General features: G+C 49.9%; 1 protein-coding gene across 1 annotated transcript in view; it reads right to left on the reverse strand.

Annotated features, from left to right (window-relative positions):
• Window positions 1–15,042, reverse strand: part of LOC135976036 (nascent polypeptide-associated complex subunit alpha, muscle-specific form-like) — a 1,165,876-nt gene that overhangs the window by 567,681 nt on the left and 583,153 nt on the right. The gene's annotated exons all lie outside the window — the stretch shown is intronic.

Below are 15,042 nucleotides of genomic sequence, written 5' to 3' on the forward strand. Positions count from 1 at the left end.
CTACTATCCCGGCAAACTGTCCCACTCCCCTCACTGCCTCGAGATCAACTCTCAGCGCCGGGCACGTTTCTCTCATTAGCAAATGGTTCTTTTTAGACTGTTTCTTCCCCAGTTCTCACAGATTGATATAAACTATCACGTGTGCAGGGCTGTAGTAGCCAGGGTGGTCCCGGGGTATTGGAGGTGCCCCCTTGGTTTATATACAAATGTTCGGTGTTATTCTCCATCCCAGTCCTTATGAATCCGAACATGTTATTAGCTTTTTTGCTGGCAGCTGTGCATTGAGTGGAGCGTTTCATTGATCTGTCTACAGCAACATGCAAATCCCTTTCTTGAGTTATGTAGCCGATAATCTGTTCTGCTGACGCTGCTAGGTGTAATGCATGTTCACTGGGGGTTTCTCCCCTCTTCCCTATTTGTATTTCCTCTCCGTGCTAATGTTGGGGTGTCCTTCTCCTATAGGTTAGTGTAGTAATGATCTCATCTTGGTGTCATATGTGTCAATTCATTGCCATGGCCCTCCTGTGGTCAGACATCTGCGGATGTTCTATCGGAAGGCCGGTGTTAGCTCATGTTCCTCTGGTCGGCTGGTGTCTTTACGGACAAAGTCCCCCCTTAGACACTATTTCCAGTTCCCCAAACCTTAGGGGTGACCTTTAGGCCAGTTATCTGTGCCAGAGTTCATAGACCTCAAACCTTATACTAACTGCCGATGCCAGTGTCCTACAGGAGTCGGGCCCGTGGATTCCTTGCATTACTGCTGCATAAAAGAAATGCTAAAGCTAGCTATATGGGCTACAGGTGATAGTTAATTTACCACCCAGTAAAGTTTAAAAGTAGCTCTAGTTTTTCTCTCCAATGTGCCTTGCTTTGCATTTAGAAAGATAAGGTGGGTGAGGTAATATCTTGTATTGGACCCACTTCAGTTGGTGATAGAGATACATTTCTGAGCTACACACAGATCTCGTCTTCAGGAGAATATCCTAAAAATGTGCCCTTCTTTCTTTCTAGTTATCTATTTCTAATTTAATATTCCCTGAGATTTTTTCCATGTCTCACTAATAACAAAATATTAACATAAAATATCCTCAGATTTTGACCTTTTCTCAAATTTTGGAATATATTTAGAAAAGTTTTGCAGATGTTTCCCACTTTCTCTCAATATGTCAAATAACACTATGAAATTCACTCTCATTTTACCTCTTTACCTACTATTGACTATCGATATAAAATTCTTCACTTTTTTCATTTTCCGCTTTACTTTGTTGAAATTAATCCAGAATTCTCCAGATTTCCACCCTTTTCTCTTTAATGACTTAACATAGACCTCAGCTGTCAGATTTTGTCTTTTTCCATTTAATTATTAAATGTCTGTTATAAAGCATCTCGTGGTTGGAGACATTCCCATGTTTAGTTGCAGCAAGTCCTCCTGTTTTGGAGGGAATTTGTTGCCTTAGTCATTCTCCATCCTGGCAGCTGCAGGGAGTTAAATGGTCAACTTTCTCCTCTCATGTGAGACTCATTTCTTTCCCCCTTTATCTTCATTAAAATGTTTGCTGATGAAAGTGACTTGCCCCATATTTAATACACACCAAAGCCAGAGGCCTCCCCCTGTTTGGGGGAATGGTGTCTCCCAGCTGCTCACAGGACAGTTGGCTGGACCCTTTTCTTTTCCTCAGGGAGCACAGGACAAGGGCTCAGTCTGTGCCTGGCTCCTTGGTGCCCAGGCTGTCCCCAGAGTGGCTGAGAATCTCCATGCTACTGTCTTTGCCCCTCACCATGTTCACCTGCAGTATCCCAAACCCCCATGACGAATGGTATCCATGAGGGCTTGCTTCGCCCAGTGCTGAGATGTAGTCGTCTCTGGGGTGGGTCCCTATTCGCCATTATCTGCCAGTCACCAGGCATGGAAATTTCTTACAAAATTTGGCTCCTCCATGCCATCCATTCTCCTGTTAAAGAAGCATCACCCAGGGCTTCCCGCACCTGTGTGAATGGCTGACAGGGGCTGCTGAGAACCCTAACTCCCTACCACACCCCGCACACCCACCCTGAGCCCCCTTCTGCACCCTAACTCCTTCCCCAACCCGGCACCCCACCCTGAGCACCCTCCCGCACCCTACCTCCCTCCTGGACCCCGCACCCCCACCCTGAGTGCCCTCCCACACCCTAACGCCCTCCCAGACCCCGCACCCCTAGCCCTGAGCCCCAGGGGTAAGCCAGGGGCACCTCCCCACCACAGTGCAGTATTTTACAGTATATAATGCGTTTTATCTCCCCCCCCCAAAAATTCCTTGGAACCTAACCCCCCGCATTTACATTAAATCCTATGGGAAAAATTGGATTTGTTTAACATTGTTTCACTTAAAGTTGCCTTTTTCAGGACAGAACTACATTAAGTGAGGAGTTACTGTATAGGGACACTCATCTTCCACTCTCCTGACCTTCCCAAACTGCTGACTAGACAAAGCCATCAGCTCACAAGGTTGCCTAGGCTCATCCAAACATTTCTTACCAGGCACATTGGCACCCCCAACAGATAAACAGCTGGTCTTCTCACTACACTGAGCTACTTCCAGCAAATCACAGTTACCCTTTTCAGGTTCACTTTTACAAGCTGTACTTGCCAACAATCCATCACCCATCAAAAATCTACCCTTTCCTTCCTCAGTTAGGGCTTCAAGCTGACCATCCACTTTAATCTGCTCCTGAGAAACATTTTCCTGACCAACTAGCTTTTTCTGTGCTTGACCTAATTTCACATTCACTTCTGAGACATTAGACAGACATTCAGAAACTCCGTTCACAGACAAACAGCTCTTTTCCTTAGACACACAATTGGAGAAACCCTCCCCAGGCAAATCATTGCCCGTAACAGACACAGGTTTCAGATCATTCCTTTCCTGTGACTGGTTACGTGGATTGAACAAAGCTTTAATATTCTCCCCAATCAAAAGATCCTTAGGCAACTGTCATAAACAGATAGTTAAGGGTAAATGCCTCTTTTACCTGTAAAGGGTTAAGAAATTCACCTAGCCTAGCTGACACCTGACCAGAGGAACCAATGGGGCGATAAGATGTTTCAAAAGGAAGGAGGGAAGTTTCCTTTGTTTAGTTCAGTTTCAGTTTTGACCGGAGTGGGAAAGCTCCAGAAATCAGCCTCTTATCAAGTAGTGAGTATTAGTGAAGGGAATAAATAGGTTTATGTTTATTTTCTTTGTAACTTGTCTTGGGCATTAGGGAATAATCAAATTGGGTATTTTTTGTGTAACTAAGTTTTGCCCAGGGGAACATCCTCTGTGTTTTGAATCTGTTGTCTGTGAGATCAGCTTGTATGCTATCTCCCAGAGGGTTTTCTTTTACCTTTCTTTTCTTTAATTAAAAGTCTTATTTTTAAGAACCTGATTGATTTTTCCTTGTGTTAAGATCCAAGGGGATTGGATCTGGACTCACCAGGAATTGGTGGGGGAAAGGAGGGGGGATGGTTAAATTCTCCTTGTGTTAAGATCCAAGGGTTTGGATTGGTGTTCACCAGGAAATTGGTGAAGAAGTCTCTCAAGGCTACCCAGGGAAGGGAGTTAGTACTTGGGAGTGGTGGCAGCAAAACCAGATCTAAGCTGGTAATTCAGCTCAGGGGTTCACATGCAGGTCCCCATATCTGTACTTTAAAGTCCAGAGTGGGGGTAAAACCTATGATAGCAACAACTTCCTTACACTAGCTATAACTTCATGCTTAGCACCATTCCATTCAAGGTGGATAATTTCTGGCTAAAGGCACACTTACAGTAAACTCATAGAGGACTACAACATTCACACTATGATTCGGTAAGTAATCCTCCTCTTTGACAAGATCTGCTTTAACAAGAGTGATGTTAGATGTTAATTTGCCCTAAACAGCTTTTACCATTGACTTTTACACTCTCTATGAATTTTTCATCATCGCTCCTATACATAGCATTGGCACAAGTTCTGGAGTCCCCCTCTACTGAATTTACGGTAACAGCATTTACATAAAAGGTGGCAGTGTTGGGGTACATTTGATTACACCCAGACAACTGCTCAGAGTTATACAACATACCAACATTGTTAGAAACTGGACTTTCAAGAGGATACAATTTCAGCTGTTCTTCCTTTGCTTTTTTCACTTGGAGCTGAAGTCTGGCCGTGTTCTGTTGCATCTGGTGAGTCCCCTGTTGCATTTTGTGAGCTTTCTCCTCAGCAGCCAGCAGTTCCAGATGCCACCAGTGACAAAGTGGGGGATTTTCTTGTTTTTTCCTTGTTTTCCAATGGTTTGCATGCAGAGGGGGTGGGACTCAGTTTCCCCGGGTGTTACTGGTGTAATGAGGTGAGGGGAAAGGGAGTTTGTTGTTACAGAGGACCAGCGAGGGAACTTGGGACCCCAGCCCCCAATGGCCTGGATATACCTGCCACTGGTGACCTGGCAGCCTGGTGATCCGGAGGCCCAGCTGAGGAGTTGCAGCAGGTTCTGGCCAGTGGGAGGACAATGGGCTGCGAAGAGAGGACCCCGGTGATGTAACCAGCCAGTTCCAGCCAGAGGACAGAAGAGGGGAGAGGAGGCCCAGGCGATCCTGTTTACCTGGAGAGAAAATGATGAACAGAGGCAGGGCTTGGGGGAAGTGATATCAGATGCCCAGCTGGGAAGCAGGATGGCTCTGGGCTGGAGAGGGAGAGCAAGCAGAGCCCACCTGGATGCAGAGGAGACTTGGACGTGCTGTGCTGAGGGAGGCCAGGCCCGAGGGCCCTGAGAGTTTCCTATGCTGTGTTCAAACGCTCAATAAACCCTCTTGTTTTATGCTGGCTGAGCGTCACTCCGGTCTAGAGAACAGGGTTGCATTATTCCCTCTGGGAGTGGAGGCCCTGGGGTCCTGAGCAAGTAGACTCCCTGAGGGGGCCCACGGCAGAGACAGGTGTGCTAAGGCTCAGAGAGATGCGGCTCCAGGAGGTGGAAGGGCTTAACCCCTGAGAGAGAGTGGACCCCTGAGAAGGGCTGTCTCACTGAAGGGGGTTCCACCCTCAGACCACACTGGGCCAAGAGTGGGCCCGACCTGTGAGTCCGTGACACCACCTACGAGCTCTTTCCTCTCTTTTAGCAGATTCTGTTTCCAATTCAGCCATTCCTTTCCTTAGTTTCTTTCTCCAGCTGGGCCAAGACTTGCTTCTCTTCCATTCTAATTTCTGCCAGTTTTTGTTCATGTTTAAACTGCAGACTGTCTCGCAGGGCTTGCAGTTTCATTGCTTCTGCTGCTTCTGTACTACCAGGTAAGGGCTGTGCTCCTGCCTTCTGATCACTGGCCATTAACTGATTTCTCACTCCTTGATTTGTAGTTTTCTTTCTAAAGTTTATCCCCTTTTCTGAACACAAATCTCCAGGGCTTTTCTGTCAAGACCCTCATATGCTCTTTGCTCCCCCATTGCAACTGCTCTTTAACCACCAAACTATCAATACCAAAATTCAAATTTGGATAGTGTGGGGTTCTACTCCAAACCTTAATTGACCTGGTTCTGTGGCTCCTTGCACGACTACGCCACTGTAACAATGCTGGTTCTGGTGGGGCCCAGCTGAGAGTGCCAATTCAGGACAAATTGCTTAGAGCAGGGCAGTTATAGCCCAAGGCTGGGTTTCTTTTCCCCCAAAGGCAAACCAAACCAGCCAAAGAGATAGGACATTGGTTTTACCGCACTGGCTAACCATAAGTCACACAAGCAATTTCCTTAGACACTCCAGTTTCCCAGTAACACCACCAGTGCCTCTTGCTATGGGGATGACTGGTTATGAAAACCAATACCCCAGTAAAAGAAAAAAAAAAAGATTCTCCTGATCCCAAAGGACCAAGCCCCAGACCCAGGTCAATATACAGGTCAGATCTTACCCTCAAATCATGCTGATGCCAATCCCTTAATCTAAAATCTAAAGGTTTATTCATAAAAGGAAAAAGATATAGATGAGAGCTAGAATTGGTTAAATGGAATCAATGACATACAGTAATGGCAAAGCTCTTGGTTCAGGCTTGTAGCAGCGATGGAATAAACAGCAGGTTCAAATCAAGTCTCTGGAGAACATCCCCAGCTGGGATGGGTCATTCAGTCCTTTGTTAACTTCAGTTTGTAGCAAAGTCCTTCCAGAGGGAAGATGGAGGAGCTAGAGCAGCTTTCTATATTCTCTTGCCATGTGGTCTCTGCTTTCTTTGTTCCAAAGACAAGCTGTCCATCACAGGGCATGGAAAAACCTCAGAGTTCTGTCCATGGACAAGTCCCTGCATATCTTGCTGAGTCACAAGGTGTAGCTGCCTTCTCTCAGTGGGTCAGTTGTATAGCTGATGATCCTTAATGGGCCATCAAGCAGGCTAGGCAGAGCTGACACCGACTTGTCTGGGGTGTCACCCAGAAGACTAGCATAAGTTTGAGCTACAGACAGTAGAGAGCCAATATTCATAACTTCAACTACAAAAATGCTACATGCACATAGACAGCATAAGCATAACCAGCAAACCATAACCTTGTCTTAGACACCTTATTTTACCTCCTTTATACAAGTTTTGGTGCAACTACAGGATCTCGGTTGCAACAATGACCTATACAGTCCCAGTTCATGTCAATAACGTCACACACCACTCTGCCAGTGCCCCTCACTCCCGACCCACAGCCCCTGCGGTCCCAGCCCTGAGCTCCTCAGTCACTGCTCTGCCGGTGCCCCTCACTCCCGACCCGCACCCCCTGCTATCCCAGCCCTGAGCTCCCCCCACAACTCTGCCGGTGCCCCTCACTCCTGAATTGTACCCCTGGTTTCCCAGCCCTGAGCTGCCCAGTCACCGCTCTGCCAGTGCCCCTCATTCCCGACCCGCAGCCCCTGCTATCCCAGCCCTGGGCTCCCCCCACAACTCTGCCGGTGCCCCTCACTCCTGAATTGTACCCCTGGTTTCCCAGCCCTGAGCTGCCCAGTCACCGCTCTGCCAGTGCCCCTCATTCCCAACCCGCAGCCCCTGCTGTCCCAGCCTTGAGCTCCCCAGTCATTGGTCTACCGGTGCCCCTCACTCCCGACCCGCAGACCCTGTGCTCCCTGCCCTGACTTCTCTTTTCACTGCTCTGCCGGTGCTATTTTCTGTCTTATTATCTATCCCTTTCTTAATGATTCCCAACATTCCGTTCACTTTTTTGACTGCCGCTGCACATTGAGTGGATTTTTCCAGGGAACTAGTGACAATGACTCCAACATCTCTTTTTTGAGTGGTAACAGCTAATTCAGACCCCATCATTTTATAGCTATAGTTGGGATTATGTTTTCCAATGTGCATTACTTTGCATTTATCAACATTGAATTTCATCTGCCATTTTGTTGACCAGTCACCCAGTTTTGTGAGATCTTTTTCTAGCTCTTCGCAGTCTGCTGGGACTTAACTAGCGTGAGTAGTTTTGTATCATCTGCAAATTTTGCTTGGTCTTGGGAGCTTCCAATATGGGAGGACAGGGAGGGGTGGAGGAGAATCATGCGGGATCCTGGCAATGAGGGTGCTGGGGGCAGGTGGTCTGAGCACCAGCCAGCGCAGCAGCCGCCCCGCACTGCCCAGCTCCAGCTTCCAGCCTCCGACCTTCACAAGGGGTGGGGGGAAGGAGGCGTGGGTGTGTTTGGAATGAGTAGTTGTGGCTCCTTCGACAAGGGTTTGGGTTTGTTCTAAGGCAGACACGTCTTGTGAACAAATACAGCTGAGCTGTGTTCCTGTCAGTCATACTGCTAGCCTGGAGATCCTGAGTGACTGGGCACCACATTGAGTATGAAACTGGAGAACAATCCTCCCTTTCTTTAGAGGACCAGAGCTCTCTGCGCAGGCGTGGGTATCACGGGCTGAGGGAGTGGAGAAACCTGGGGGGCTGTCGGTACCCTACAAGTGATGAGCATTTTAGGCCCTGGGTAGGCTGGAGGGGAATAGAGAAGGAGGATCAAGTGAGCAGTAGCCAGGTGACCCGTGTCTGTCTATCGGTTGGTCTTCCATGCACCAGTTCCGGCCTAGCTTACAAATGTTCTCAAGTATCAGAGGGGTAGCCGTGTTAGTCTGGATCTGTAAAAAGCAACAGAGAGTCCTGTGGCACCTTTAAGACTATCAGATGTATTGGAGCATAAGCTTTCATGGGTGAATACCCACTTCGTCAGATGCATGTAATGGAAACTTCCAGAGGTAGGTATAAATATGCAGGCAAGAATCAGTCTGGAGATAATGAGGTTAGTTCAATCAGGGAAGGTGAGGTCCTCTGCTAGCAGTTGAGGTGTGAACACCAAGGGAGGAGAAACTGCTTTTGTAGTTGGATAGCCATTCACAGTCTTTGTTTAATCCTGATCTGATGGTGTCAAATTTGCAAATGAACTGAAGTTTAGCAGTTTCTCTTTGGAGTCTGGTCCTGAAGTTTTTTTTGCTGTAAGATGGCTACCTTTACATCTGCTATTTTGTGGCGAGGGAGGTTGAAGTGTTCTACAGGTTTTTGTATATTGCCATTCCTGATATCTGACTTGTGTCCATTTATCCTCTTGCGTAGTGACTGTACAGTTTGGCCAATGTACATAGCAGAGGGGCATTGCTGGCACATGATGGCATCTATAACATTGGTGGACGTGCAGGTGAATGAACCGGTGATGATGTAGCTGATCTGGTTAGGTCTTGTGATGGTGTTGCTGGTGTAGATATGTGGGCAGAGTTGGCATTGAGGTTTGTTGCATGGATTGGTTCCTGAGTTAGAGTTGTTATGGTGTGGTGTGTGGTTGTTGGTGAGAATATACTTACGGTTGGCGGGTTGTCTGTGGGTAAGGACTGGCCTGCCTCCCAAGGTCTGTGAAAGCGAGGGATCATTGTCCAGGATGGGTTGTAGATCATTGATGATGCGTTGGAGAGGTTTAAGCTGAGGGCTGTAGGTGATGGCCAGTGGAATTCTGTTTGTTTCTTTCTTGGGCTTGTCTTGTAGCAGGAGGCTTCTGGGTACACATCTGGCTCTGTTGATTTGTTTCTTTATTTCCTTGTGCAGATATTGTAGTTTTGAGAATGCTTGGTGAAGACCTTGTAGGTGTTGGTCTCTTTCTGAGGGGTTGGAGCAGATGCAATTGTACCTCAGCACTTGGCTGTAGATGATGGACCGTGTGGTGTGTCTGGGGTGGAAGCTGGAGGCATGAAGGTAGGCACAGTGCTCGGTGGGTTTTCGGTATAGGGTGGTGTTAATGTGACCATCACTTATTTGTACTGTGGTGTCTAGGAAGTGGACCTCCCGTGTAGATTGGTCCAGGCTGAGGTTGATGGTGGGGTGGAAGCTGTTGAAATTGTGGTGGAATTCTCCCAGAGTCTCCTTCCTATGGGTCCAGATGATGAAGATGTCATCAATGTAGCGTAGGTAGAGAAGGGGCATGAGTGGACGAGAGCTGAGGAAGCATTGTTCCAGGTCAGCCATAAAAATGTTGGCATATTGTGGGGCCATGCGGATGCCCATGGCGGTGCCACTGGTCTTGAGGTATATATTGTCACCACATTTGAAATAATTGTGCATGAGGATAAAGTCACAGAGCTCAGCAACAAGTTGTGTTGTGTCATCATCAGGGATACTGTTCCTGACAGCTTGTATTCCATCTGTGTGTGGGATGTTTGTATGTTTGTGTAGAAAGCCTCCACATCCATGGTGGCTAGGATGGTGTTTTCTGGGAGATCACCAATGCATTGTAGTTTTCTCAGGAAATCAGAGGTGTCATGGAGCTAGCTGGAAGTGCTGGTGGCGTAGGGTCTGAGCAGAGAGTCCACATATCCAGATAGTCCTTCAGTGAGAGTGCCAATTCCAGAGATGATGGGGCATCAAGGATTTGCAGGTTTGTGGATCTTGGGTAGTAGATAGAATAACCCCGGTCGGGGCTCTAAGGGTATGTTGATTTGTTCCTGTGTTAGTGTAGGGGGTGTCCTAAGTAGATGGTGCAGTTTCTTAGTATATTCCTCAGTGGGATCTGAGGAAAGTGGCCTGTAGAATTTGGTATTGGAGAGTTGTCTGGCAGCCTCCTTCTGGTAGTCAGACCTGTTCATGATGATCAAGTGTTCTCACTTTCTCTTTTCAGTTCCTAATGACATTGGGTAGCTGAGAGAATGGCCAGCTTGTGGCAGAGACCAAAAGAAGGAGCGGCCACCGTGAGCCCATCCCTGGGGATGGAAACCAGACAGTGATCTGCAGAAATTTCCTTATGTTAACTATTGCGAGAGGGCTGCAAAGACTCTTGTCAGGTGGAGAGAATTGGTTATGTTAGCCTTGGGGGTTCCTGTGGAAAGGCCTCTGCATCTAACTGGGGCCTGGCAAGCTTGGGGGGCCCTTTGTGCCCTCTCAAGGAGATGTCAGTTTCCCGTGGTTGCTGTTGCCCGGGGACCCTGCTGGCACTGGGGCCCAGCCCGGCCCCCCACCCAGGCAGCTCTTATGGGCTCTGAGCAGTCACAGAGTGGCAGCCGGGAGCTGAGGAGCAGTCCCAGCCCCAAGCAGCAGGAGGACAAGACGGGGCAGTGCTGCAACTGCCCACCTCATGGTACCAGCTAGTGCAGCAGCCGCCCCTCCCGCCTCTGGCTTCTGGCCTCTGACCTGGGCAGGGGGCGGGACCTCAGAGGGGAGGAGGCGGGGCTGACACTTCACTGAGGAGCTGCACGGGGTGGGGCAAAGAGATTGTCAGGGACTCATGGCGAGACGGGTGTGCAGCAGCCACAATCTTCTGTCTACGCTACCTCAGCTCCCCCCACTGGGAAGAGACTGGTGCTGTCCCTGCTGGCCTCAGCTTTTCACTACTCCTCTCTGGGAAACACTCTTTGTGTATTACCCCGACTGGCCACAGGGTGTCACTGCTGCTCCAGGGCGGATGCGCTCTGTGCCCAGAATATCCCCATCCCCTGTTTCTTCCAGTACCACATCCCTATGGCAGTACCCTGGCCCCCAGTAGGAAAAATTCCAGTAATAAATAATTGGTTGAAACTTAATTCTGTGTATTTGTTAATTGGTGGGAGTGGCCCTGTGGCTGCCAGCACTCATGACTCTGGGTAACAGTACATGCGTATCCTTGAAGTGTTTTTAGTGTCAGGGCAAGAACGTAAGAACGGCCAGACTGAGTCAGACCAAAGGTCCATCCAACCCAGTATCCTGTCTGCCGACAGTGGCCAATGCCAGATGCCCCAGAGGGAGTGAACCTAACAGATAATGAGCAAGTGATCTCTCCCCTGCCATCCATTTCCACCCTTTGACAAACAGAGGTTAGGGACACCATTCCTTACACATCCTGGCTAATAGCCATTGATGGACTTAACCTCCATGATTTTATCTAGTTCTCTTTTAAATCCTAGTTTAAACCCTAGTCCTAGCCTTCACAACCTCCTCAGGCAAGGAGTTCCACAGGTTGACTGTGCGCTGTGTGAAGAAGAACTTCCTTTTATTTGTTTTAAACCTTCTGCCCATTAATTTCATTTGGTGGCCCCTAGTTCTTATATTAGGGGAACAAGTAAATAACTTTTCCATATTCACTTTCTCCACACCACTCATGCTTTTATAGACCTCTATCATATCCCCCCTTAGTCTCCTCTTTTCCAAGCTGAAAAATCCTAGCCTCTTTAATCTCTCCTCATATGGGATCCGTTCCAAATCCCTAATCATTTTAGTTGCCCTTCTCTGAACCTTTTCTAATGCCAGTCAGTAGCATAGCTAGCAGGGTGCAGGGGAAGCAGCCGCTTCCCCTCAGCAAATTTGCCCAAAGCAGCGCCTTTCCAACTGCGGCCAGAGGAGCGAGGAGGGGCGCAGGCTGGTCACCCGCAGTGCAGCCCCCAGTGAAGCCGGCAGCCTGCAGGGGCAGCAGGCGTGCAGCTGGAGGAGCGGGGGGCATGCAGCATGTGGCCCACAGTGCGGTCGGCTGCTGTGGCGGGGGGGGGGGGGGGGAGGCGCAGCATGTGGACGGCTGCCATGGCCGGAGGAGCAGGAGGAGCGTAGTCTGGCGGCCGGCAGCCATGGGGGGACGGCCGGTGCAGCCTGAGGAGTGGGGGGACGCAGCATGGTGTCTGGCAGCCGCAGCCAGAGGAGCGAGAGGGGGCCGCGGGGGTGGCACGGCAGGGCCGGAGGAGCGATGGGGGGGGAGGGGCGGTGCAGCTGGAGGAGCCAGTCAAGGGGGGGGGCGCGGAGCAGCCGGAGGAGGAGCCAGTCAAGGGGGGCGTGGTCAGAGGAGGAGCAAGGTGGGCACCTTTTTTAGGTGTGCTCCCCCTCCTCTTAGAAGCTGGCTACGCCATTGATGCCAGTATATCTTTTTTGAGATGAGGAAACCACATCTGTACGCAGTATTCAAGATGTGGGCATCCCATGGATTTATATAAGGATAATAAGATATTCTCCGTCTTATTCTTTATCCCTTTTTTCATGATTCCTAACATCCTGTTTGCTTTTTTGCCTGACACTGCACGGACATCTTCAGAGAACTATCCACGATGACTCCAAGACTCCAAGAGTGGTGGCAACAATGAGGTGACAGTGGGGCACAACGGAAAGAGTTTTGGGACAAGGGCTGTAGGGAGGGGTGGCGTTTGCGGTACTGCTCCTCTTTCTGCATGGCTACCAGCTCCTGGATAGAGTCTGCTTGGTGCTCCAGGATGCTTATGAGCCTATCAGTACTTTGCTGCCGGTGCGCTGTGTTTTCCTGGCGGATCCTGCTTTCTCTCTCCCTCCAGTCCTGTGCTTTCTCATTCTCTTTAATAGATTGCCGCATCACTTCTTGCAGCATGTCTTCTTTGCTTTTTCGCGGTCTCTTCCCAAGTCTTTGCAGTCTCTGAGCAGGTGATAAGAGGGATGGCTGAGGTCTCAAGGTTGATGCAGCTGAATAGGCAAAATGCAACATTTAACAGAAGCAGCATTGTTTATACTAGACAGAGTAATGATTCCCCCCGCACTTAAGGAGTAGAAAACACACAGGGTCTACACAATAGCATAATTTTCCCATCCGAAACAGAGCACACATATCTCATGGGAGCCTCAAAATGGTGAGTAAAGGGGAATGATTGTTTCAGGGCTGCACTGTCCTCTGGGTTTCTGTGCCTTGGGGAGAGCCAACAGCTTCAGGAGGCACCTACACTGAACACTGTCTCAACATTTTCCACAGGAGTTCGTCCTGGACGATATCTCGCTGCTGAGGGTGACCTGGGAAGCAAGGGAGGGTCTTCTACTGCAATGCGGCTTCCGCCCTGGCCCATATGCAGCTTGCCTGTGTGCAGCAATGGTCCCCCCGCCCCTCGCAGCACAGTGGCGCGGACACGTTAGCCTGGCTGGGACAAGGACCACGGTGGCTCTCCCGATAAACCTGCGCTAGCGCATTGCACACGTTCTGGATGAGACATTCGAGGAGATTACCGAGGCTGGTTACCGCGATGTGATAAACCACATCAATGCACTATTCTGCATCTAGGCATGCATGACTAACCCTCCTCTCCCAAAGAGCCTGCACCGAAAAAATTCCTTCCCGAAAAAAGAAACCCGCTTACCAGGAACATGCTCTTCTGTTTGTCCTCCACCAAGTACCAGCCACTGTGACTGGCTACCTTCCTCCTGGCTCAAGAAGAGCTCCTGGCTGCATGGCTCCAGGGTGTCTCTATCTGGCCCACCACCATCACTCCCGTTTTCCTCCTCCTCCTCCTCCACCTCCTCTTCCTCCTCCCACCCCTACACCGGCTCTGAAGTGTCCATGGTGGTGCTCGGAGTGGAGGTGGGGTTAACCCCAAGTATCGCATTCAGCTCTTTGTAGAATCCGCAGGTCCGGGGGGAGCACCCGAGTGGCCGTTTGCATCGCGGGCTTTGCGGTAGGCACTCCGCAGCTTCTTCACTTTAATCCTGCACTGCAGGGCGTCCCGGTCATGGCCCCTTTCCATCATGTCCTTTGATACCTTCCCGAAGGTATCGTAATTCCTAGGGCTGGAGCGCAGCTGGGACTGTACAGCTTCCTCCCCCCAAACACTGATGAGGTCCAGCAACTCGCCATTGCTCCATGCTGGGGCTTGCTTGGTGCATGGAGGCATGGTCACCTGGAAAGATTCGCTGATAACACTCCACACCACACCAGGCTGAGCAAACAGGAAGGGGATTTTTAAAATTCCCGGGGAATGTAAAGGGTCGGTCACATGGTTGGTTACCTGAGGCCAGGGCAGTAGAGTTTGAACTGATGACCAGAGTGGCTAGAACAGGCATTGTGGGATACTGCCGAATAATTCTGAAGGCCATTCACAGCACATTGGACGGCCACACTGGCGCCGCAGCGCTGCAGCGGCAGCGCAATACTCGCTATTCCTCTCGGACAGGTGGAGTACATGCAGCGCTGCAACCACGGAGATACAGCGCTGCAAATGCCTTACCAGTGTGGACGGGGAGTGAGTTACTGCGCTGGGGGAGCTTTCACAGTGCTGTAACTCGCAAGTGTAGCCAAGGCCTAAGAGGTGATACTTTCCCCACTCACATGCACTGAGTGTAGAAAAGAAACGTTAATAAAAAGGAGGAAAATAACTGTGTATTAACTTGGGAAACACCACAATCAGGATTCATAACACAACACTATGAGCAAAACATCCACCCCACAGTGCGCTGGGCAGTGGCCTTTTGCCTCGGGCTCTTAAATCCAGACACCAAAAGCTCTGTGGATGTGCCCCTCCCTTCACTGCACCTCACTCACAGCTGCTGTCTTGGGTCAATAAAAACCCAGAGTTCCAGCTGCAGAGTTCACCTCTCACCTCCTGGGGGGAAAGCCCCTTTCTCCCCCTGCTATCCAGCCACATTGCTAGTCACTTGCTGTTCCACCCTGTCACTGCTTTCCTGGCCACCCTCTCTCCTCTGGGATGTCTTGCGGTCCCACCAGGAGCGGTGCAGGCTCCCTAAAAGTAGCGGCCCCCAGAGGCCGAACAGTAGACCCATCCCTTCCACTCGAGGCCACGCCCCTGCACCATCCCTTCTCCCCAAGGCCCCGCTCCTACGCTGCCTCTTCCCCCCCAAGACCCCGCCTCCCGCTCACTG

Source organism: Chrysemys picta, chromosome 16 (genome assembly GCF_011386835.1).
Source record: "Chrysemys picta bellii isolate R12L10 chromosome 16, ASM1138683v2, whole genome shotgun sequence".
NCBI classification, from domain to species: Eukaryota; Metazoa; Chordata; order Testudines; family Emydidae; genus Chrysemys; species Chrysemys picta.